Raw genomic sequence first — 23,210 nt, forward strand, 5'->3', positions numbered from 1 at the left:
GGTGGTTCAGTGGTTAAAAATCCACCTTCCAATTCAGGGGACGTGGGTTTGATTCCTGGTCCGGGAACAAAGATCCCACATGCCACAGGGCGACTAAGCCCATACACCACAGCTAGAGAAGCCAGCTCACTCTGGAACCGTGCTCCACGACAAGAGAAGCCCGCGCACGACAAAAAAGACCCAGCGCAGTCCCCCAAAAAATATTGCATCACCTCCCCACAAAACGCGCCGCCTCCGCTCCCCAGCCTGCCAGCTCGTCCTCATTACCTGTCTCCACGGGCCTGCCTACTCAGAACACTTCATGTGGATGGAGTGACACAATCTGTGGTGTTTCTGAGTCTGGCTCCTTTCACTGGGCAGAGTGTTTTCCAGGTTCATCTAGCCTGTGTGAGGGCTTTATTCCTTTTAGGGGAGGACAAGCCCATCATATGGACTTTCCTGGTGGCTCAGATGGTAAGGAATCTGCCTGCAATGCAGAAGACCCGGGTTCAATCCCTGGGTTGGGAAGATCCCTTGGAGAAGGGAATGGCAACCCACTCCAGTATTCTTACCTGGAGAATTCCACGGACACAGGAGCCTGGTGGACTACAGTCCATGGGGTCGCAAAGAGTCGGACACGACTGAGCAACTCACACACACACACAGTCCATCGTATGCATGGACCACATTTGGTTTCTCTGTTCACACGGTGACGGGCATTTGGGTTGTTCCCACCTTTGGGCAGTGGTGTGTAAGTTTAGTGTGAACATGCATGAACTAGTTTCTGTGTTCAACCCCTGGGGATACACCTAGGTGTGGAATTGCTGGGTCATGTGATAGCTATATGTTCAGCTCTGTTTTGATTTCTTCTCCCCTGTGGCTTCTGTTTCCCCAGTAAAACGCAACCATTCCAGATGTTTCTTCTCCCAGTAGGTCACCCAGATGGTGCATTCTCTGCAGTCTAGCAATGTCATCTGGACCGCTTTGGGAGCCCCTACATAAAGCCCAAGGATGTTGGAGACACGGCCCCCTGGCCATTCCTGAGAGTGCGGTGTGGCCACAGGCCAACGGGGCACCCCGTGTCAGGGCTGGTCTCTCTTCAGTTCGTTTCACAATCACATGCCTGTGGGGTCGAGTCAGGCCCAGGGAGGCTTTCCCTTCTCACAGGACTGACTGCCTTCATGGATCATGACCCAGACAGTTGCCACGCTAATCCATTCAGAGACCCTGGGAGCTACGAAGGGTCTGATTCCCTGGCAAAGTCCCCAGTGGGAGCAGGACCACCGGGGTGTGCCTTGGCAGCGCTGTCTGGCTCTGACTTCATTATGTGGGACATGTAGAGGGCTCTGGACATCAAAAGGCGTGGGGTCCATGGGCCTGGTCACATTATTCCTCCGAAGAATGGGGCCTCCGCTGACAAATGAGCTCGGTTACAATGGGAAGAAAGCGGAGGCCAGCGAGGGTGCCCAGAGGCCCCACACCTCCCGGCCCTCAAGAGCCCCCAGAGGGCCAGAGAGAGAAAAGCCAGTGGAGAGTCCTACTTACCGTCCATCGCCAGACACACCACCGACGGCATGAGGATTTGGAGTAAAAAGGAAGTTGAAAAACAAAGCAGAAGGGGCTGGGCACTCAGAGGACTCCAGGCTGCAAGTGTGGGTGCATGACCCCTCCTGCCCAGGCAGGAAGGCCCTGGAAGAGGGCAGCAGGGACAGAGGCTCAGAAAATAATTCAAAAGGACAACTCAGGGATGCAGAAAATGTCACTCTGGTTGAATGCAAGTCGTTATTAAGCCTTGAGTCCGTGGGAGACACTGGGCTGAGAACCCAACTTACGTTGCATCATTAAACTTCCTCAGCAGCCCCCGAGGCACGTCAATTATTTATGCCTGTCTTACAGATGAAGGGACTGAGGCTCCAAGAGGGCAGCCCACTGACCAAGGCCACTTGGAAGCCACAAGCTTATTGCCTGCATTCCCCGTCGCCGGCACTTGGTCACTGAGGCCCCATGATGTTCAGCGTTTGGTGACCATTCTGGACAAACCTGAGGCCATCATTCAAAGGGCTGGTGGGTCCCAGATCGTTGCAAAGGAAGTGACAAGGAGACATAAGAAGAAGAATAAACTCACTGTTTAGTGAAGTAGATGCTTAAAGAATCGGGGGTTCTTAGGAGATGGAGCAGCTAAAACGGGCCTCCGAAGCCCCCACCCAGTATTCCTTGGTGAGGATACCTGAGGGCCAGGGGATGGGGGTGAAAGGGGGTACAGTGAGCTCTCAGTAAGGTCAGTTCAGTTTTTTGGTAAATTTAAACATGTCCAAAAAAATGTTATTTGGTACCTGACTCTGCAACCCCAGGGGCTGTAGCCCACCAGGCTCCTCTGTCCGTGAGATTTCCCAGGAACGCAGCGTACAAAGCAGTGTATCTGGAATTATCCCACTTTCAAAACGAAACGTGGGCCTCTTCCCCGGGTCCTGGGGGGTCACCCTGTGCTGGGACTCCAGACAGTTGTCTCTCAGCTCAGTTTATTTCTGATCTTCTGAGACCAGCTGGGGACAACCTGGGTCCTTGGCCATGAGCAGACCAGGAGCAGCTGCAGTGCCACGCTTTTCTTGCTTTTCAAAACCCAAACCTTGCCTTTCTCCTCTAAGAAATAGGAATGGGGTCTCTCCATAGACAGATGTGAAGATTAAACATACAATGTCTGCCAGGGACTTCCCTGGTGGTCCAGTGGCTAGGACTCCGGGCTCCTAATGCAGGGGACCCAGGTTCGATCCCTGGCCAGGGAATTAGATCCCACATGTCCTCACTGAGACCTGGTGCAGCCCAATACATAATAAAATAAAAATAAATATTTATAAAACAAGATAAAACGTTTGCCATGATGTCTGCCACGTAAAAAGCACCCAGCCCATGCGTCCTTCCCTTCCCACCCAGCTGTGATGATGGAGGAGCAGAGAGGAGGGGTGAGAGGGGACCCCTGTCTCCTGTCGCCTGGAATTTGAGGACCTCTGTTCTACGTTCTGCTTCCAGCAAGGCACGCACTTCCCACCATTGCCCTCCTGCCTCCCCATCTGGAACCCTGCAGGGTGGAGCCTGCCCCTCTGCCTTCACCCATCAGACAGTCCTTTCTCTTGGGCTTCCCTCTCTGTTAGTGTCTCTTTCAAGGACTCCTCCTCCAGGGAGCCTCCCCTGAACACATCGGCCTCCTGGGCCTCTTTCGATGAACTGGGACGGCATCTGTAGCCCACAGCACAGAGTTTGATGCTGGATGGTGTGCGCTGTGCATCTGTCTCGTCTTCAGGAGTCGTCACAAGCCCAGCCTCTTCTGTTGTCCCAGCAGTGCTGGCCATATTCCCCCAGGGGATCCCTCGTTCAGCAGGACTTTCTGATGCAAAGACAGAGGACAAAAACTAAGCATATAGTTGATGCTCATGTCAAGTTCTAGAAGCCCCGAGAAAGCTGAAGCCTCCGTATGGCTCCCAGCACAATAGGGCAGAGCTTGCCAGCTTTGACTGAGAACTCACTAGAGCGATCCAAGGCCTGAGTGGGAGCTGACTGCAAAGCGGCCAAGTGCCAGCCTGATGCCAGCGAGCTCAGGGATGTCACGACCGCCTGCTGGCGCATGCTGAACACGCGCGTGAGTCCCCCGACCGGTGAGGGTTGAGTTGTGTTCCCCCAAAATTGTGTTGGAACTAAACTGAACTGAACTGAAAATTATGTTGAAGTCTGAATCCTTGGGGCCTATGGTGTGACCTTATTTGAAATAGAATCTTAGAGATGCAATCAAAGTAAAGTGAGAGCGTGCTGGATTAGGGTAGACATTAAACCCAATGACAGGTGTCCCTATTGTTGTTGTTCAGGCGCGAAGTCGTGTCCAACTCTTTGCAACCCCATGAACTGCCGCACTCCAGGCTTCCCTGCCCTTCACCATCTCCTGGAGTTTGCTCAAACTCATGTCCATTGAGTCGATTATGCCATCCAACCATCTCATCCTCTGTCGCCCTCTTCTCTTCTTGCCCTCAGCTTTCCCAGCATCAGGGTCTTTTCCAGTGAGTCAGCTCTTCCCATCAGGTGGCCAAAGGATTGGAGCTTCAGCTTCAGCATCAGTCCTTCCAATGAATATTCAGGACTGATTTCCTTTAGGATTGACTAGCTTGATCTCCTTGCTGTCCAAGGGACTCTCAAGAGTCTTCTCCAACACCACAGTTCAAAAGCATCAATTCTTCGGTGTTCAGCCTTCTTCATGGTCCAACTCTCACATCCGTACAAGAAGGAGGAAATTTGGACACACACAGAGGGAAGTCAGGGAGGTGAGGACAGAGGTAGAAATCAGAGGAAGGTATCTACAAGCCAAGGATTGTTGGCAACACTGGAGGCCAGAGAAACAAGGAAGGACCCTCTCCTGGGGCCTCAGAGTGGGACGAGACCCTGTGACACCTTGAGCTCAACCTCTGTTCTTCAAAACTGTGAGAGAATCCACTTCTGACCGTTGAAGCCACCTGGTTAGGGGCCAGAGGACTGTACCCCACCTAACTAGCACACGGTACAGAAACCCACATCTCTAGCAAGCTTTCTGTACAATTTTTTAATAATAAGTTTCATTTTCTCATGTTGCCATGATAAATGGTGATTATGTCCGGAAATGTTGCAAAGTATTTCCAACATTAAGTTAAGATTATAGCTACTCTGATAGTCTGCATAATACAAGGCACTTTGAGAAAGATGCAGTATTTTAAATTTCCCTAGTGACACCAGTTGGCAGAAAACATACTAAACAAAAGAAAGCAACAAAAAATTAAATAATAACCAATAAAACTGAAAATGATAACCAATAAAACGCCAATAAAACCAAAATGCCCACAGATGTTTTTAAAAAGAGAACAGGTAAGAACACAGAAGAACATAAGCAGCCTGCTTTTGAAAATACCATCCTTTTCTGCATATATGGGACTGTTAAAAATTTTCTGGGGTATAGCTGCTTTACAATGTTCTGTTATCGTCTGCTGTACGATGAGGGTGGGGAGGACGGAAAGGAGATTGGGACTGACATACCACGCTGATGCCTGTTCAGTGCGTGATACGTTGCTGGCCAGAGCCCAGCACAGGGCTGCCTCTTTGATGACCTGTCATCCCCCTTAGCCTGTGGGGTCAGGGCGACAGGAACCACGTGTCCTCTGCATTCCTCCTTTCCTTCTGGGTTAGCACTCCTGGCCTGGCTAGAGGCCCCGGGCCCCTGGAGCCCACCCACTCTGGTGTCCAGCAGACAGTTCCTCCAGGGTCTTCTGAAATAGCATCTGTCTGTCCCTGCAAAGCATCTGACTTGTGATACTTTCCATCACACACACCGAGAGAGGGCTTGCAAAAAATTTTCCATGGGTGGGTGTTCCTTGGATAACGAACTCACTCTTTCAGTGAACACATGGACAGTGGAGGGTCAGTCCCACACTCAGCCTCCCCAGGTTTATTTTGCAAGATGAGGCCAAAGGTTTGTGCGACCTGGGTATCCCATGGCTGTGGTCAGTGCTGTCAGACTTCAGCGAGCACCCAGGGAGCTACGAAAATGCAGATTCTGGGGCCAGCTCAGTGGTTCCCATTCACCAGGTCCGGGTCGGGAAGGGGGGAATCTACATTTCTAACAAGCTTTCCATATGATTTTCATACTGGTGGTCTGAGGAACACTGTGCTGGAGAAATAAATACTGAGTGTGATCATCTTTTAAAGAAACAAAAAACAAAAACATGTTCTCACCAGGATCTGTCCTCATGGGTAGAATGTGGTTGTGTCTAAAGTCAGGGCCATGGACCTGAACCAAAGAAACAGCCAGTAATGAGGACCTTTTATTTCGCATATGTAATTTCCCAAACCTCGTAATGCTTTTGCAAACCAGTTATTCATTGCCAGGGATTTTACCTGCTCTTACTGAAGAAAATGAAAATATGGGGACATTGGTGGTCTGGTCCAAAGACTCACATCCAGAAAATCCTACATCCATTGAGAAGGGTGGAAACAACTTTATTGGGGTATATTTTATCTAAAAACAGAAAGTGAGAGTGTTAGTTGCTCAGTTGTGTCCAACTCTTTGTGACCCTATGGACTGTAGCCCACCAGGCTCCCCTGTCCATGGGATTCTAGGCAAGAATACTGGAGTGGGTAGCCATGCCCTCCTCCAGGGGATCTTCCTGACCCAGGGATCAAACCCAGGTCTCCTACACTGCAAGCGGATTCTTTACCGTCTGAGTCACCAGGGAAGCCCACATTTTATCTATGTATTATCCAATTCACTGATTTCAAGTGTACAATTCAAAGATAGTTAATATGAAGTGAACATACCCAGTTGCACAATCATCCCCATAAATCAGCTTCAGGACGTTTCTGTTGCTCCCACCAGATTTCCCATGCCCAGTTATGGTTAATTCCTTTCATTCTCCTCCCCCAGCACCTGCCCAGCTAATCTACTGTCTGTACAGATCTATCTTTTCTGTAGATTTCATATGAATAGAATCACAGGACTATGGTCTCTTGCAACTGGCTTCTCTCACGTACCACCATGTTCATCCATGTGGCTGCACCTTTCCATAGCTACTGGACAGCCCTTCCCTGTGCGGAGCACTACACACCGTCCATCCATTCTTTAGCTGATGGACATGGAGGTTGTGCCCATTTTGAAAACGTTCCTTATTTTAAATGCCGCAGCCTGGGTGCCCTTGGGGCTATCCGGGTGGGAGGTTGGCAGTGAGCTGGTTGAAGTGCCGTGAGGACTCCATCAGCTGAGTCTCCTCCTGGCAGCACAAGGCACGCATGGCCCGCGTGAGGCTGGTCCTCTGGACACGGAGCCTGGTGCAGGTGCTTTTTTGAGGGGCAAGCCTGAGAGGGAGGGAGAGGGGGAGCTGGGATGAACAGGGAAGGGCTGAGGGAGAAGGTGGTTTCAGCCAGTCTCGCTGTGGCCCAGGGCCTGGGGATGGTCTGCGCCAACCACATCACCAAGGTGTCTTTTTCTGAGGCTGGGGCCTGCCTTTGGAACCCCCGTGCATCAGTCACTGGCATGCACTGCTCCTTGACTGGGGGCCTCCCAGTTGGCGCTCATGGTAAAGAATCCGCCTGCCAATGCAGGAGACATGAGATGTGGGTTGCATCCCTGGGTCGGGAAGATCCCCTGGAGGAGGAAATGGCAACCCACTCCAGTGTTCTTGCCTGGAGAGTCCCATGGGCAGAGGAGCCTGGTGGGCTACAGTCCATGGGGTCACAAGGAGTCTGACCTGACTGAAGCCACTTAGCACACACACACACTCTTTGACTGGAGGGGGTCATGTGGGTTCCTGAGCGAGGTGGATTCCAGCAGTACGGATGGCAGGTAGCCACGAACCACTGGCAGGCAAGACTCTCAGCCACTGGGGTGAGTGTCTCCACCCTTAAAGGGCACCCAGGGGGCACCCAGAGTGTCTGCCACAGCCCCACCTCATCCGCACATTCTCCAAGTCTGGGTCCATCGACCAGCTCGTCCCACCTGAGTCCAGCCTGTTCTCCAACTGCCTCCCTGCTGGCCAGGCCCCCCAGGATGCCAATCCTGGCTCTACCTCAGGGCCCTCATGCCTGCTCTTCTCTGTCCCCCCAGTGCATGGCCTGATAGCCTCTCCTCCTGAAACTGCATAGAGTGCACGTGTGTGTATATGCGTGTGTGCATGTGTGTGTACACGCATGTAGCTCCAGGCACAGGAACAATGGCCAAGTCCATACCAGGAAACCTCAAGGGGCTCTGACGACATGGATCATCTCAAAAAAACTGCTCAGGGACTTCCCTAGTGGCGCACTGGTTAAGAATCTGGTTAAGCACTGGTTAAGACTTGCCTGGTGGAGCAGTGGATAGGAGTCCACCTGCCCACGCAGGAGACCCAAGTTCCATCCCTGGTCCAGGAAGACTCCACATGCTGAGATACAACTAGGCCTGTGCGCCACAACACCCTGGGGCCTGTGCTCCCCAGCGAGAGAAGCCAGAGCACTGCAACTAAAGAGTAGCCCCCGCTCATCAAAACTAGAGAAAGTCTGTGCACAGCAATGAAGACTCAGCATGATCAAATTTAATTAATCAATTTTTAAAAATAGCTGAGTATAGGTCAGCCATGCCCATGGTGCCCAGTTCTCTGTTCCACTGCAATCAGGTCATGTGGGCAAGGCCGAGGAGGGAAGACGAGCACAGGGCAGTGTGGGAAGTCTAATCAGGGAGATGTTGGAATGCTGCAGCACCAAGAGTGACCCAGACCATGCCCAAGGTGGGTCAGGGTGAGCCTCCTGGAGGAGGCAACAGCTGGGGAGATTCTTTGAAAGTAGGACTCAGTCTAGTCGTAAAGGGAGCAATGGAATTCAAGAGAGGACATGGCGTGAAAGAGACAAGGAAGCAAAGAGGCCTTGCTCCTTCAATTCAGTTCAGTTCAGTCGCTCAGTCATGTCCGACTCTGCGACCCCATGAATTGCAGCACGCCAGGCCTCCCTGTCCATCACCAACCCCCGGCATCTATCCAAACTCATGTCCATTGAGTCGGTGATGCCATCCAACCATCTCATCCTCTGTCGTCCCCTTCTCCTCCTGCTTTCAGTCTTTCCCAGCATCAGGGTCTTTTCCAAGGAGTTAGTTCTTCCCATCAGGTGGCCAAAGTATTGGAGTTTCAGCTTCAGCATCAGTTCTTCCAATGAACATTCAGGACTGATTTCCTTTAGGATTGAGTGGTTTGATCTCCTTGCAGTCCAAGGGACTCTCAAGAGTCTTCTCCAACACCACAGTTCAAAAGCACCAATTCTTCGGTGTTCAGCTTTCTTTATACTCCAACTCTCACATCCATACATGACTACTGGAAAAACCATAGCCTTGACTAGATGGACCTTTGTTGGCAAAGTAACGTCTCTGTTTTTTAATATGCTGTCTAGGTTGGTCATAACTTTCCTTCCAAGGAGTAAGGGTCTTTTAATTTCATGGCTACAATCACCATCTGCAATGATTTTGGAGCCCCCTCCCAAAAATAAAGTCAGCCTCATTGCTCATTCAGGGACTGGAAATTTGCTGGAGCCGGAGTTCAGGGGTGGGAATGGAGCCGGGGGGAGGTTGAAAACCCAGATCACCAAGGGCCTTTGGAGTCTGAGTTTGAGCTCAAAGTCAGTGAAGACCAGGACACAATATGAGCACAACTGATTGTTCCATTTGCTCTCCAGCCTCTCTGTCCTAACAGAGTGGACATCTGTCACCGCTGTGGCTCTCAGGGGTGACCGGGAATCGGGGAGACCCCAGCCATCAGCACCCAGCTTCGACTGATTTCTTATTTCTCCCACTTCTCGCCCCAAGGTGTGGCCCACTCTGAGGCTCTTGTGGGCTCCACCCCTTACATGGAAAGATTGCTTACTTCTAAAGAAGCCAGACCAGAGGGGCTGTGCTTAAACAGCAAATGGCCCCCAAGCCAAGGGAGGACTTGTCCACGGATACCGCGTTTCTCCTGCTTTGGCCCCAGAGCGGTTCTGGGGAGGCTCTGACTTCACGCAGCGGTCGGAGTTGTGTGTTTCCTCTGTGGATACTCTCGTTCTCACCAGGCCGTAAGCCAGCTCTTTGTCACTAGGGCCAGAGAGCAAAGCTCTGGGTCCCCACCCGTGCTGGCATCTGTGCTGGGAGGAAGGCAGAAGATGATCCGAACATTTCCGGTTGGCTTTGGGATTCAGCGACACCTGCTCGAGCTGTGGTGGGGTCGGGGGGAGCTGAGTTCACGGGATGGGTCCCCAGCAGGCCTGGGTGGGGTGATGGATGAGAAGACCTCTGGGCACCCTGGGGAGATCGTAGGCACTGGGAACAAACTCCCTGGACTTTGTTGCTCTTGGCAAGAGGCAAAGCGTCTTGGAAATCCGTAGGCTAGGAAAACCGGTCGGAAAGTCTTAGCTGATTGTGACTGAAATTCCATGGACATGAGTCTGGGGGCTTCCCAGCCGAGCAGAGAGGACTCCCTGAGCCGATCTGGGCCCAGCTCAGCTCCCAGGGAGCCTGAGACCTCCACTTCCTGGGTCTCTGGGGGACTACTTTCCTCCCCATCAGCCCAGACCTCCTCAGGGCTTGGGGGGACCCCAGAGGCTGCGATGGGCAAGCGTGTTCAGAGGCCGCGAAGCACACAGCCAAAGGGAAGAATCATCCTGACCTGCGCTTCCACCCACGCCTGCCGTGAGCTCAGGGCCCAGCCATCCCGGCTCTGCCCACAGGCCTCCCTGGCCTGGCCACCGCCTCCCTCTGCCCGGCCGAAGTCTGCCTTCTTCCTCCCACCACTTGGCCCCAACGCTTGCTCATCCCTCAGTGCCCACGTGAGTCAGCCTTACCACCTGCATCCACTCCTACTCCAGGCCAATAGCCCCTCGGATCACCACTGAGGCCACCCAGGGTCAGACCCAGGGTCCCCCATGGAGCGGCAAGGATGGCCTCCTTGCCAGCCAGGGCCCTTCCTCTTCCCGAGCTCCTGGCTGTGCTCGTCTGGGGAGTTTCCTTGAGGGTTTGTATGGAAGGTTCACCGCTCTGTGTGTCTTTACCTGATCTCAGCCGATGGGTAGCCACGTGAGGTCAGGGACCGCCCTTACACCCCGGGGACTTGGAGGTGGGGACGGCAGACGTGCCTGGTGGGGACCGGGTTCATGCTTTGTTCTCTGAAGTCACAAGAGCTCCCTCTTCCTTCATTCTCTCTGTCTCTGTGTCTCTTCCTCTCTGTCTTTTTCCACACCCACTGAGCTCCGAGGCTCTCCTCCAGGACACTTTCCTCACTGCCCGAGGCTCTCCGAGGCCCATGGGATGCACTCCAGCATCACTCCGAGTGTTCTCAGGCCAGAGGCAGTGCGGAGAAGGAAAGAATGTATGAGAATGCCCAGGGCATCCGCGGGCGGAAGATGCTGACTCACAGGGCCACAGGGCGGCTCATCCTGGGTTTCAGGCCTTCAGCAGGTGGAAGAGATCGCTGGCATTTGTACAGAAAACCGCTTCACCTCAGCGGGCCACCCCAGGCCAGCTGTGGGGACTGGGAGCCCAGAGGACACTGGAAGGATGGGCTGATGGCTGGCCAGGCGAGGCGGTCCCGTCTCAGCCTCCGTTTCCTGATCAGGAGAGGAGCAGGTGGGCCGAGAGACTTCAGGAGCCCTCCAGTGACTCACTCTCCGGCCCCTCATCTTGGGCTGGTTTCCTGCAGCCTGGGCATCCCGAGCTTGGCCCTTCCTTTGCTCTGCTGGTCCCCACGCTCCAGAGCAAGGAGGATATCGGTGGGGGCGGGGGGAGGTTTCCAATGCCAGACCGAAAGGGTTTCCAGTGGTGGCTGTTGGGCAGCCCTGTGGCTTCTCAGGGTGCCCTGAGTCTGTCCCCTGCTGGGACCTGCTGCCTACCCTGTCTGGCTCACACTTGGTCTCAAAAGGAACTAATTTGCGGAGAGACCAAACTGGGAGCAGCCTGAATCCAACTCAACTTGCAAAGCAGACCCCCACCCACCCTCCCAGTTCAAGACGGTCTCAGAAGGTAGCAGCCATGGAGCCGCAGGAATGACCCAGTCCTGGGTCACCTTCACCAAAACTCCCCTGCAAAGAGGTCCCTTCGGGGTGTCCCGATGCCAGGGTGTGGGGTGTGCCATGGAAGCATCACCCATTGCCCTTCCTGTCCCTGGATATCAACTCAGGTCACTCATGGGTCTTCCACAGGGTGGCCTCCAGGAGAAGCGGCTGTGTACCAGGCTCAGACAACTCAGAGCTGGCCCTCGGGCAATCAAGCCACATCCTTCCCCAGGGATTGTGTTAACCACTGTTATTGTAATGTGCTCACACAGGGCTCTGCGGGTGGGGAAAGAGAGACGGAGAGAAGAAGAAACACAGAGACAGAGACTGACGGAAGAGCGGGCTCTTACGACTTCAGAGAAGGAAGCATGAACCCAGGCCCCACCAGGCACATCCGCGACCTCACCTCCAGCTCCCCGGGGAGTATAGACAGATATAAGCACTGTCTCTCAGCACTGACCCAAAGCCCAGGACGACCTCTGGACCTCCTGAGGAAGGGGTGTCGGGCCGCCCCTAACCAGGGGAAGACCCAGCCCCATTCAGCCTCCCCTGGTTTCTCCCCCCAGGTAGTGAAGAATGAAGTTCCCATTGTTCCTCTAAATCGCTCTCTCCTGGACCACGACCACTGGACATTCATCTTCACAGTCATGGGATCTCAGGGCTGCTGAAGACCCTACAAGACCGTTTCTACCATTAAAGCCTCTGCAAAGAAAGGCAGAGTGCTTCCCAGGTGGCGTGAGTGCTAAAGAACCGATGCAGGAGCTGTCAGAGATGCGGGTTCCATCCCTGGGTCAGGAAGATCCCCTGGAGGAGGGCAACCCACTCCAGTATTCTGGCCTGGAGAATCCTATGGACAGAGGAGCCTGGAGGGCTATGGTCCATAGGGTCACAAAGAGTCGGACACAGTTGACCGACTAACGCTTTCACACTCCATCATATACACTGCTTTATTGACTTAATGTCTGATTAGTTGTGATTCATTCTGATTAGGCTACAGAAGTGATTAATTGCATATTAGTTTTCAATGTAATAATTTAACGTAATTTTAGTTGAGCACCTACTGTATCCCAGATGCTGTTCTGGGCAGGGAGAGCCCACATGGCCATTTTTGTCTGCCCTGCCTTTGTGAGGCTCAGCGTCTGCAGGGGAGGCAACAATAATTGTTACAGATTATGCAAATATATTCTCTTAGACTGCCCATGACATGAAAGCTACCACAGACTAAATTGGGGGAACAGATGGTGAAAGCTGGAGCTGAGACAATGGGAAAATAACAACATATCTCTCTCCCAAGTGCCAGACACCATTTTAAGTGTCTTTATATTGTCCCCTCGTGGCTCAGCTGGTAAAGAATGTGCCTGCAATGCGGGACACCTGGGTTCAATCCCTGGGTCGGGAAGATCCCCTGGAGAAGGGAAAGGCTACCCTCTCTAGTATTCTGGCCTGGAGAATTCCATGGTTGTGTAGTCCATAGGGTCGCAAAGAGTCAGACGCGACTGGGTGATTTTCATTTCCTATTGTCAACTAGGAAAGGTGGTCTTACTCCAAGATGCCCTAATGTATTCACCTAGCATTTTCCTGTACAGTTTTCCTGGGTTTGGTTTTTGTCCTTTTTGCTTTGTCATTCAGTGATTTTCAGTCATCTGGTGTTTATTTGGGTGTAGAGCGTAAGTATGGATCTAAGGTTATATTTTTTCCATCCACTCTGTTAATTTAAGTACAAACTATATTCTACACCCTTTAGGCCTGATACTGAATTTCCTCTTTCATTCCATTAATGTGTAAGTCTGTTCCTATATATAGGCATCATATACCATTTCTATATCTGCACTGCACTTTCATGGGTATTTTCTTCACTGTTCTTGAACATTTATTCTTCTAGATTACTTTTAAATTCTCTTTGTCAGCTTCTTCCAAATATTCTGCTGCTGCTGCTGCTGCTAAGTCGCTTCAGTCGTGTCCGACTCTGTGCGACCCCATAGACGGTAGCCCACCAGGCTCCCCCGTCCCTGGGGTTCTCCAGGCAAGAACACTGGAGTGGGTTGCCATTTCCTTCTCCAATGCATGAAAGTAAGAAGTGAAAGCGAAGTCGCTCAGTCGTGTCCGACTCTAGCGACCCATGGACTGCAGCCCACCAGGCTCCTCCATCCATGGGATTTTCCAGGCAAGAGTGCTGGAGTGGGGTGCCATTGCCTTCTCCGAATATTCTAGTGGGATTTTATTTGAATTGTGTTAAATATGTAGATTATTTTGGGGAGAGAATTGATATCTTTAAAGCCACAGGCAACCTATTAATAGAAAAGTAGTCTCTGTTACTCAAATCTTCTTTTTCCTCAGTCAAGTTCTAAATTTTTCCTGTCTTATGGTGTTCTTCCTGCAGGTTCCTTGCTTATTACTCAAGATTTTAAAAATTGGGTTGCCTTTGTGACTAAGTCTTTTATATTTCCTACGTGGCTATTGTCTGTATGCAAGATAGCTATTGGTTTTTTGTGTTTTTTTTTTTGTATAATTAGTTTTTAACCAGCCACCTTCCAAATTCTCGTACATTCACTGATCATGAATATTTTAGGATTTGTAGATAGACAATCAGATTACATAAAATGGGTGTATTTTATCTTATTCTTACCAAAACTACACTTCTGCAAGGACTTTTGGAAAAATATTGAAGAGTAGCAGCGATAATGAAACCTTCTGGCCTGTTTAGGACTTAAGTAGAAATGTGTGTAGTGCTTAGTCATTGAGTGTAAAAGTAGGTGTTGGAAATTATCTGGATGATTATGGTGATTTTTCTTCCTTTTTAATTCAATGTAGGGAAATATGTTAGTAGATGTAAAAATCTAAGCTCGTCTTCCTTTCTTTGAATAAACCTGCCTGGTTAGGCTATATGTTTTTAAAAGTCGGCTGGACTTGGGGAATTTCCTGGTGGTCCTGTGGTTAAGAATCCACCTTCCAGTGCAGGGGCTATGGGTTCAATACCCGGTCAGGGAACTAAGATTTCACACACCACAAGTAACACACCGCCTCATGACACAGCCACTGAGCCCACATGTTCTAGAGCCCACGCTTGCAACGAGAGAAACCTGCAGGCCACTGGCAGAAAAAGGCTTCATGCCGAAATGAAGACCCAGCGAGGCCCAAATTAGAAAAAGAAAAAAAAGCTCAGTTGGACTCGACTTGCCTTTTTTCTCTTCTGGAATCGTACCTGATGGATTTCTGAAACTATGTTGAGAATTTAGGTATGCATGCAGTTTTGTGTAAATAGACTTTTTATCTTTTTTTTTTTTTAATTAGTAAAAACAGTCTACATTGGATAGGGGTGACCACTGAGGGTTTAATGGAGTACACCCTTTTGGGGAGATGTTTCTTTGATAACTTCTCAATTTCTCTTACGGGTGTTTGTGTTTTCAGGTTGTCGGCCTTTTCTTAGTTCTGCCATGGAGCCATTTGCACTTCTCTGGACAACAGTGAACTCATCACAAGTTCCCAGTAAACCCGACGGACATGTCAGCAGCAAGGGCCACACACCTTCTCTGGAACTGGGTGAATTATCCCCATCTCTGGAGCCACTCCCCATTCTCATTCTTACTTTTCTCCTTATTACAGCTTATTGATAAAAATGTTTAATCTGTCTCTAAAAGCAATCTTGACCACACCCCATAAATGTCAGCATGGCTGTGATTTCAATTTTTACTTCTGTTTTGTCCTAATTTAGAAGAGTGTTTTTTAAAACCCTGTAGCTGGATTATAATTTTCTAGCTTTCTAGCTTTGTAATCACAGCAAATGATTTATGTAAACATGATGAAAGAGTCAGAAAATATTTCTTTTCTCTATTTGTATTTTATATCTACTTATATATATATATCACACACACGTATCTAGAAGATTTCATTATATGTAATTATATCATATGCTCTATTTTTTGCCTATTTCATGGATCTTATTATAGCTTCACAAACATTTATCCAAATTCATTAGAGTGGGCAAAGATTCAGAATTCAGAATTTTTTAGTTTTTAGAAAGATGATTCGTGGTGGGAAAAAAGTGACAGTGTTAGTCACTCAGTCGTGTCCAACTCTTTCTAACCCACCAGGTTTCTCTGTCCATGGAATTTTCCAGGCAAGAATATTGGAGTGAGTGGCCATTTCATCCTCTGGGGGAATTTTCCCAACCCAGGGATCAAACCCAGGCCTCCTGCATTGTAGGCAGATTATTTATCATCTGGGCCACTAGAGAATTTTATGCAAAACCCCAAGAGATTGACTCAATAATATTTCTTTAGTGACATACACACATATTCACAGTGAGTGAGATGAAACTCTGCATGAGTTACGTGAGCTCAGGTCCAGTTTTCCTGTCTCTTTGGCCTCAGGTTTATGAAGCAGTTTTTGCCTTTTAGAGTTTTGGAGGGATTCAAGTACGAAAAAAAAAAATGGTGAACCTTGGTGGATTTCTGTCCATTTCCCCTTATAGTTCTAACGATTTCACATTATATATGTTGGGGCATTTCTCCTTATAGTTCTAGCGATTTCACATTATATATTTTGGGGAATAGTTATCTACCACCAAAAGGCTGGGGTCAGTTTATCTTTATTGTGAGTTATATCATTTCTCAAAAGGTGATTGCCTTCTTCGATCTGCTTCTGCTTCTGTTGTTGGATTTTGCTTGGGCCAGTTTTATCGTTGTGACCCACGCGTTCTCTTTTATTTGCGTTCATTTAGTTCATTTACCTACACACTTACTTTCTGCCTTTTGAAAACTATTTTTAAGTGCATTTCATAGAAATGACATGTTTCAATTATTTTATCCAATTTTACAGTCTTATGAATAAAGAATCTATTACATTTACATTTACTTACTATTATAACTAAGCTATTCAGTCTTATATCTGTTGCCGTAATCTATGATCAAGTGCATGGGTTTCTGGTCATTTATTTTGTTTTTGTCTTGGTATATATAATATATGCTAAGTTTAACGCTGTAATTGCCTATAATCAGACATGGGAATTTTATAGGGTTTTGCAAGGTTCGGTCTGATACACAGCCGTTGTATTTTCTTTTGCCGTTTTGTCCATGTTAATCTGTCTCTTGACTTTTTTTTTCTTCTAAATCCTGTAGGTCATTTCCACGACACTGCGTCCTGTGGACACTCTCCCATGTTTCCTGGTTTGTCCCGTATCAGTAAGCTTGTTCTTTTCAGCTTGTTTTCTTGCTTTTAAAAACTCTGAGCAAGGCAAGATCTGTTCAGGTGTTATGTTTGTAAATGAACAGGCACATCAGTCACGTTTGTTGGGTTCCTTTTCTGGGATCCCAACAGGAAAGCAGATGTTGCTCAGTTCCCATCCTGACTCCCAGGTTCTTTGGCAGGTCCTTGCCCAGGACACCATCTCTCTCTCCCACAGGAGTGGATTTTCATCAGTTTTCCCCCAGTTTTGACATGAGGCTTTCCTCTCTCTGTTTTCTGTGGCATCACACATTTTTATGTTACCAGTGTCTTTGGGCACATTTAACTAGAACTTTGAAAAGAATGATCTCTGGTTTCTATCTGTCTGTACCCACTAGCTAACCCATCTCCCAGCAACTCATGCTACCACATCTCATGTAAAGTTTGGCTCTTCTGAGTCATGCACTGAACATCTTGAAGATTTCAGCACAAACATGTAAACACAAAATGATGATGGTGAACAAGACAGACCAAAGCGTGAGACAGATGCCTTCATCTGCTGCTGCCGCGTCGCTTTAGTGGTGTCTGACTCTGTGCGACCCCATAGACGGCAGCCCACCAGGCTTCCCGTCCCTGGGATTCTAACTTCACCTAGACACATATAACATTGGCTTTCTCAACCTCATACTGACCAGACTTCCTTTGCAACGATCAGGGTAACAGGCCAGCAAAAACTCTGACAATCACGACATCAGTTGCTGCTGCTGCTGCTGCTAAGTCGCTTCAGTCGTGTCCAACTCTAGCGACCCCGTGGACTGCAGCCCACCAGGCTCCTCCGTCCATGGGATTTTCCAGGCAAAAGTACTGGAGTGGGGGTGCCATTGCCTTCTCTGTGCTTAGCCTTAAAAAATAATGCTCCTGAACTTCCCTGGTGGTCCAGTGAATCCACCTGCCAACACAGAGGAGACAAGTTTGATCCCTGGTCCAGGAAGATTCCACGTGCCGTGAGGCGACTAAGCCCTGCAGGCTCCGCACTGAGGCCAGCTTCATCATGCCCAGAGGCCTCCTCCCCGCCCCCTGGACATCATTTGTCCTCTCCGTGGCTCTGCTCCATCCCTCAGCATGGCCCACCCACCAGAAAGAGCCCCCCTCCTTCCACCGACCTCCTCTTTCTGGTAAATCCAGCTCACCCTTCAGGACCCACAGTCTTCCCTGACATGCCACAGCAGGCTCAGTCGGTATCTCTGGGTCCCATCAGAACCAGGCCTCATCCCAGCAGGTGCCCTAAGCCATCACCTCGTGTTCTCATGGCATCACAGTCCTGGGACTTTGAAGGACGTGCCCACGGATGGGCCTGGGAGGTGTGCGGCAGAGAACACGGGTTTGGGCTCAGACCTCCCAGACGCACAGCCCCGGGAGGGTCAGTGGTCCTTTCCACCTCACATTCCTCATCCAAACTGGAGTGACCATCCACAGCATCTGCCTCGTCCTTGGGACAAGGTGAGAGTGTTTGTCACAGGCTTCCCCATATAGCCCACAACAGATAATTAATGCTTGCTTTTTGTTGTCACTGTGATTGTATTTCGGTTATCTTCATCACCTTTGTCTCCTGGAGCCTCAGATGTGCCCCTGCCAGGGTCAATGTCTGGAATATAAAGGAACGCCTGTCTGGGAAGCAAAGTCATGCCCTCCCCACATAGCAGTCGGTACCTGACACTTTCCGCTCACCTTTTGACTCACTGTTACACTCCCTCCCACCCGGACTGAAGTTTAAAGCAAAAGAAGTAACTTCCAAAGAGATGAGTCTGGACCAGTGGTGGTCCGGTGGCTTGCTTTGTCTTAAATGCTGTTTGCAAACCACATCTTACTGTTTACAGCAGCTCCCACATCAGATGGTTCCCTGCTCACCCCACCCCGGGTGGTTATCAGCCAGGACCTGGCACCCCTTACAGTTCCTGGCCACACCCTGGGGAGAAAGCCAACAGGCAACGTCATGAACATTCTTTTGCATCTCAATCATGTGTTTATGTTTTCCTCCAGAAAATCCACAGCGCATCCATCGGTAAACAGAACTCGATAGAAAAACCTGCTGAATTTTGACTTTCAAAATTTGCTTGTAGCTCCTTCCCCTTCTTGGAATAAAGAACCCAGGACAGACCCATGCTTCCTCTGACCGTATTCAGGAAATGAATTTTGATGACCAGGATTACGTGTATCTGTGGCATGTTTCTGATCAATGGGAGTTCTCTAGCGGCTGGTGTTTTTGTGTGTTTTTTTGGATTTTTTTCCAGTTCTGTAAGAGCTTGTTGGAACTGGACACAGAAGAGTTGAGTCAAGTTCCTCAAGTTAGTTCTGGATGTTCAATCAACAAGTTCAAGTTCTCTGCATGACCCAAGGCTGAATCACCCGCAGTCTGGCCTCTGCCCAGGAGAATAAACTTAGATGCTGACGAGTCAACTACATAATTTTTATAACAAAGTCCATTCACCAGGAAGACCGATGGCTGACCTAGGATAACATAAGCCCTGGGAGGGTTAAGGATCTCTCATATATAAAGAGCTCTTAAAAATCAATGAGAAAAAGAAGGAAAATCTATTGGAAAATGTAGGAAACACATGAGCAGGCAATGCACAGAAAAAGCCATCCAGTAATCAAGTACAAATACGAAAAGTGTCCAACCTCACTGCTAGTTAAAACAGTGGAGACTGAAATAAGGGCTTTTGCTTTTGTTTTTGTTTTCTACCAAATTGGCAAGGAAGGGCAAGGCTGGCAGCGCCCAGTATCACTGACTGTTGGTGGGAGCATAAATTGGTCAAGGTGGGGACCACGTGGACCTACTGATCAAACCTTAAACTTAATACATTTTTATGGCAATTACACATCTAGGAATCAGTCTAACCTAAAAATATACTTACGTGCACAAAGATAGATATAAAAGGATATTTGCTGTGGCATACCTCTTAAAAGCAAATTTTATAAATACCCCTCCACCTCGAAAAAGGACCAAGCCTGTATGTTGTTCAGCTGTTAAGTCATGTCCAACTCTTTGTGACCCCCATGGACTGCAGCATGCTAGGCTTCCCTGTCCTCTTTCACAATAAAACAGTCACGAGCCTTTCCTTCCAATACTGTTGAAAACTCTCTCCAGCAGAGTAAGACAGAAAACTTTCCAATTATTCTCATAAAGCAAGCGTAACACTGATTCCAAAACTTGATGAAAGCTTTAGATAAGTATCTCTTATAAATACCACAGGGAAAATCCAAAACAAAATAGAAGCAAACAGAATTTAGAAGCACATTAAAGAATACTACATTAAGACCACACCTAAGACAATACTAGGAAATGTGCTAATATACTTACTTGATCATATTAATTGGACTGCAGAAGAATTAAATGATTGTTTCCATAGTTGGAAAAGCATTTGACAAAATTCGATAAAATAAGAATAGATGGAAATGTCCCCAATATGACATAATGTATCCATCTCAGCCAGGCTCAGTCTCCATAAGGAAACTCAAAAGGCGTCCTGTCCCCACCAATGTAGGCAATAATCATTATCTCTATTGCTATTGATTTGTTCCAGAATTACTGGCAAATGCAATTGGAAAAGAAATTAAAAGTATAAAAATTGAAAAGGAGAGAAAGTCTTATTATGTGCAGAAAACTTGCTTTGATTCTGGAAAACTCCACATGATTTGTTAAAAAGTGATTACAAGCCATAAAAGAGCAAGAGAACAGAGTTACATTAAAAAAAAAAAAACAGTATCTTTCATACACACACATACTCACACACCCAAAGTTGCATTGGAAGAAAAAAAAATGATTTCAGGTACTTTTTTAAAAAGATAAAATACTAGACATAAGCATTATAAGAATTTTTAAGCTCTACATTAAAAAAAAAAAAAAACTTGTTAAACTGTTGATGCACACAAAAGAAGACAATTGGAAAAGCAAGTCAAGTTCTAGAGGCCAGTGCTCCCTTTGCTAGTTTAAAAGGCTAACTTGATGCCAATGAAAATGCAGTTTCTCTTCCTTTGACAAGACAAGGCGATACTAAAATTCATGTGAAAAAATTAAAAAGACAGCCAGGAAAACTCGGAAAAAGAAGAGGAACAAAGAGAGAGATTCTCCTGGCAGATATTAAAAATATTATAACACATCGGTTATTAAAACACTGTGAGAGTAGAAATGAAACAGACTGGACTAAGCCACAGCTGCAGACGGTCCAGATAGACTCAGGTCACGTGTAGGACTGCAGTACAGGAGAGAGAAGGCATCTCAAATCAGCCGGAAATAAATGGCCAGCCTATGGGCCGCTTACCCCATGTGGCAAGATAAACTACAAGTGGATTAAAAAGTCAAGTGAGAAAAGAAAAAAAATCATCCAATATACACACAACTCGGCATTTAAAAGCACAAACTATCTGATTAAAAAATGAGCAGAAATGAATAGACATTTTTCCAAAGAGGACATGCACGTGAAAAGATGCTCAGCATCGCTAATCACTGGGAAGATGCAAACCACAAGCACAGTGAGAAATCACCCCACACCTGTCAGAATGACCCTCGTCAAAAAGAACATGAGTACCAGGTTGGTAAGGATGTGGCAAAAGGGAACGCTCATGCGCTGTTGGTGGGAATGCCAATGCATGAAGCCAGGATGGAAAACAATATGGAGGATTCTCAGAAAACGGAAAACAGAACTGCCCTATGTCCCAGCAATCCCACACTGGGCACGTATCGAAAACTAGCAAAACTACTAATTTGAAAAAACACATGCCCTCCAATGTTCATACCGGTGCTGTTTACAATAGACAAGATATGGAAGAAACCTAAATGTCCATCGGCGGATGAATGGACGTTCGCTCGTGTCCATGCATGATGTGGTGGACATACATACACACAACGCAATCCTCCTCGGCCACAGAAAGAGAGCAGAGTGTCGCCCTGTGCGGCAACGCGGATGGAGCGGGAGGGCACTCCGTGAAACAAGTCAGACAGAGAAAGACAAATACTGTATGATCTCACGTGCGTGTGGAATCTAAAAAACAGGACAATCTAAAAAAAATAAATAAATAAAAGAATCTAGTAAGTAAATCCAAAGAGAAACAACTCACAGACGACAGGGAGCAAGCTGGTGGTTACCGGTGGGGAGAGACTTGGAGAGAACGGAAAAAGGGAAAAAAAGGTTATTATGGAATTACATGAAATCATGTGCGTGAAACAAATCATTGAAGGGTCAGAAGAAAACATGGAAGGCTATAAGGGGGAAGGTCTTTTCATTGTTTTGATTTCTATCAAAAAGTGGATTTTAAAAATTCAGCTGCATTAAATGTGCTACATAAATACAGACGCTCACAAAACGGTGAGTCGGAAGGCGCTGCCATCCTCGTCTTGTCTTGTTCAGACAGAACTCCTTGCTCTGATAGATGAAAGCAAAGTTCACTTACAGTATCTGCCCACCTCCCTCATACAGTAAAACTAGACTTTCGTTTCCTTGTGAGATACAGCACATGGATGTGTATATGTGCGTTTCCTTATTGAAGTAGACTTGATTGACAGTGTTGTGTTAATTACTGCTGTACAGCCAAGTAATCCGGTTATACACATATATACATTCATCTTTACATTCTTTTCCGTCATGGTTTATCATGGGATATGGATCATAGCTCCCTGTGCTCTACAGTAGGCCCTTGTGGTTTATCCATCCTACGTCTGCTAACCCCAGCCTCTCACTCTATCCCTCCCCCAACCCCCGCCCCCTGGAGAATCACGTCTCTTCTCTGTGTCCGTAACTGCTTCTGTTTCGGAGATGGTTCTTTTGTGTCATATTTTAGACTCCAGTATAAGTGTTAGGATAATATGGTACTTGTCTTTCTCATTCTGATGCACTTCACTTCGTATGATAAACTCTGGTTGCAGCCACGTCGCTGCTCATGGCACTGATTCATTCTACGTAGTATTCCGTTGCGTATACGCACCACATCTTCATCCCTTCGTCTGCCGGTGGACATGTAGGTTGTTCCCGTGTCTTGGCTATGGTACATAGTGCTGCTATGAGCATAGGGGTGCGTGCATCTTTGAACTACCATTCTGTCTTGATATATGTCCAGGAGTGGGATTGCTGGTTCGCGTGGTAGCTCTGGTTTTAGTTTTCTGAAGAACCTGCATCCTGTCTTCCACAGCGGCTGCACCAACTTACTGGGCCAGCAGCAGAGGAGGAGGGTTCCCTCTTCTTTGAGATACATTTTTAATGAAGCAGTTAGTTTTCACACGATTGTGACAGGCTCTGAGAATTTTAGAAAGAGAAGAAACGTGAGCGCTCATCTGAGATGACCCCATCAAATCAGGTGGATGGAAAGTCTCATGGGCTGAACTGCACCCACTGACCAAATTTAATATTTTGAGGTGCTGACCCCCAGCGCCTCAGAATGTAGCTGTATTTGGAGATAGGCTCTTTCGAGAGGCGATTAAAGCGAAATGAGGGGGATTCCTTGGTGGCCCAGTGGTGAAGAATCCGCCT

The 23,210-nt window shown here is 48.2% G+C and overlaps 1 non-coding gene across 1 annotated transcript; it reads left to right on the forward strand.

The window, feature by feature from the left end:
- The first annotated feature begins 2,689 nt into the window (after positions 1-2,689).
- TRNAR-CCU (transfer RNA arginine (anticodon CCU)) lies at positions 2,690-2,762 on the forward strand. The gene has a single exon. It is a non-coding gene; the product is annotated as a tRNA-Arg (tRNA).
- Positions 2,763-23,210: the final 20,448 nt, after the last annotated feature.

Source organism: Bos indicus, chromosome 29 (assembly GCF_029378745.1).
Source record: "Bos indicus isolate NIAB-ARS_2022 breed Sahiwal x Tharparkar chromosome 29, NIAB-ARS_B.indTharparkar_mat_pri_1.0, whole genome shotgun sequence".
NCBI lineage: Eukaryota > Metazoa > Chordata > Mammalia > Artiodactyla > Bovidae > Bos > Bos indicus.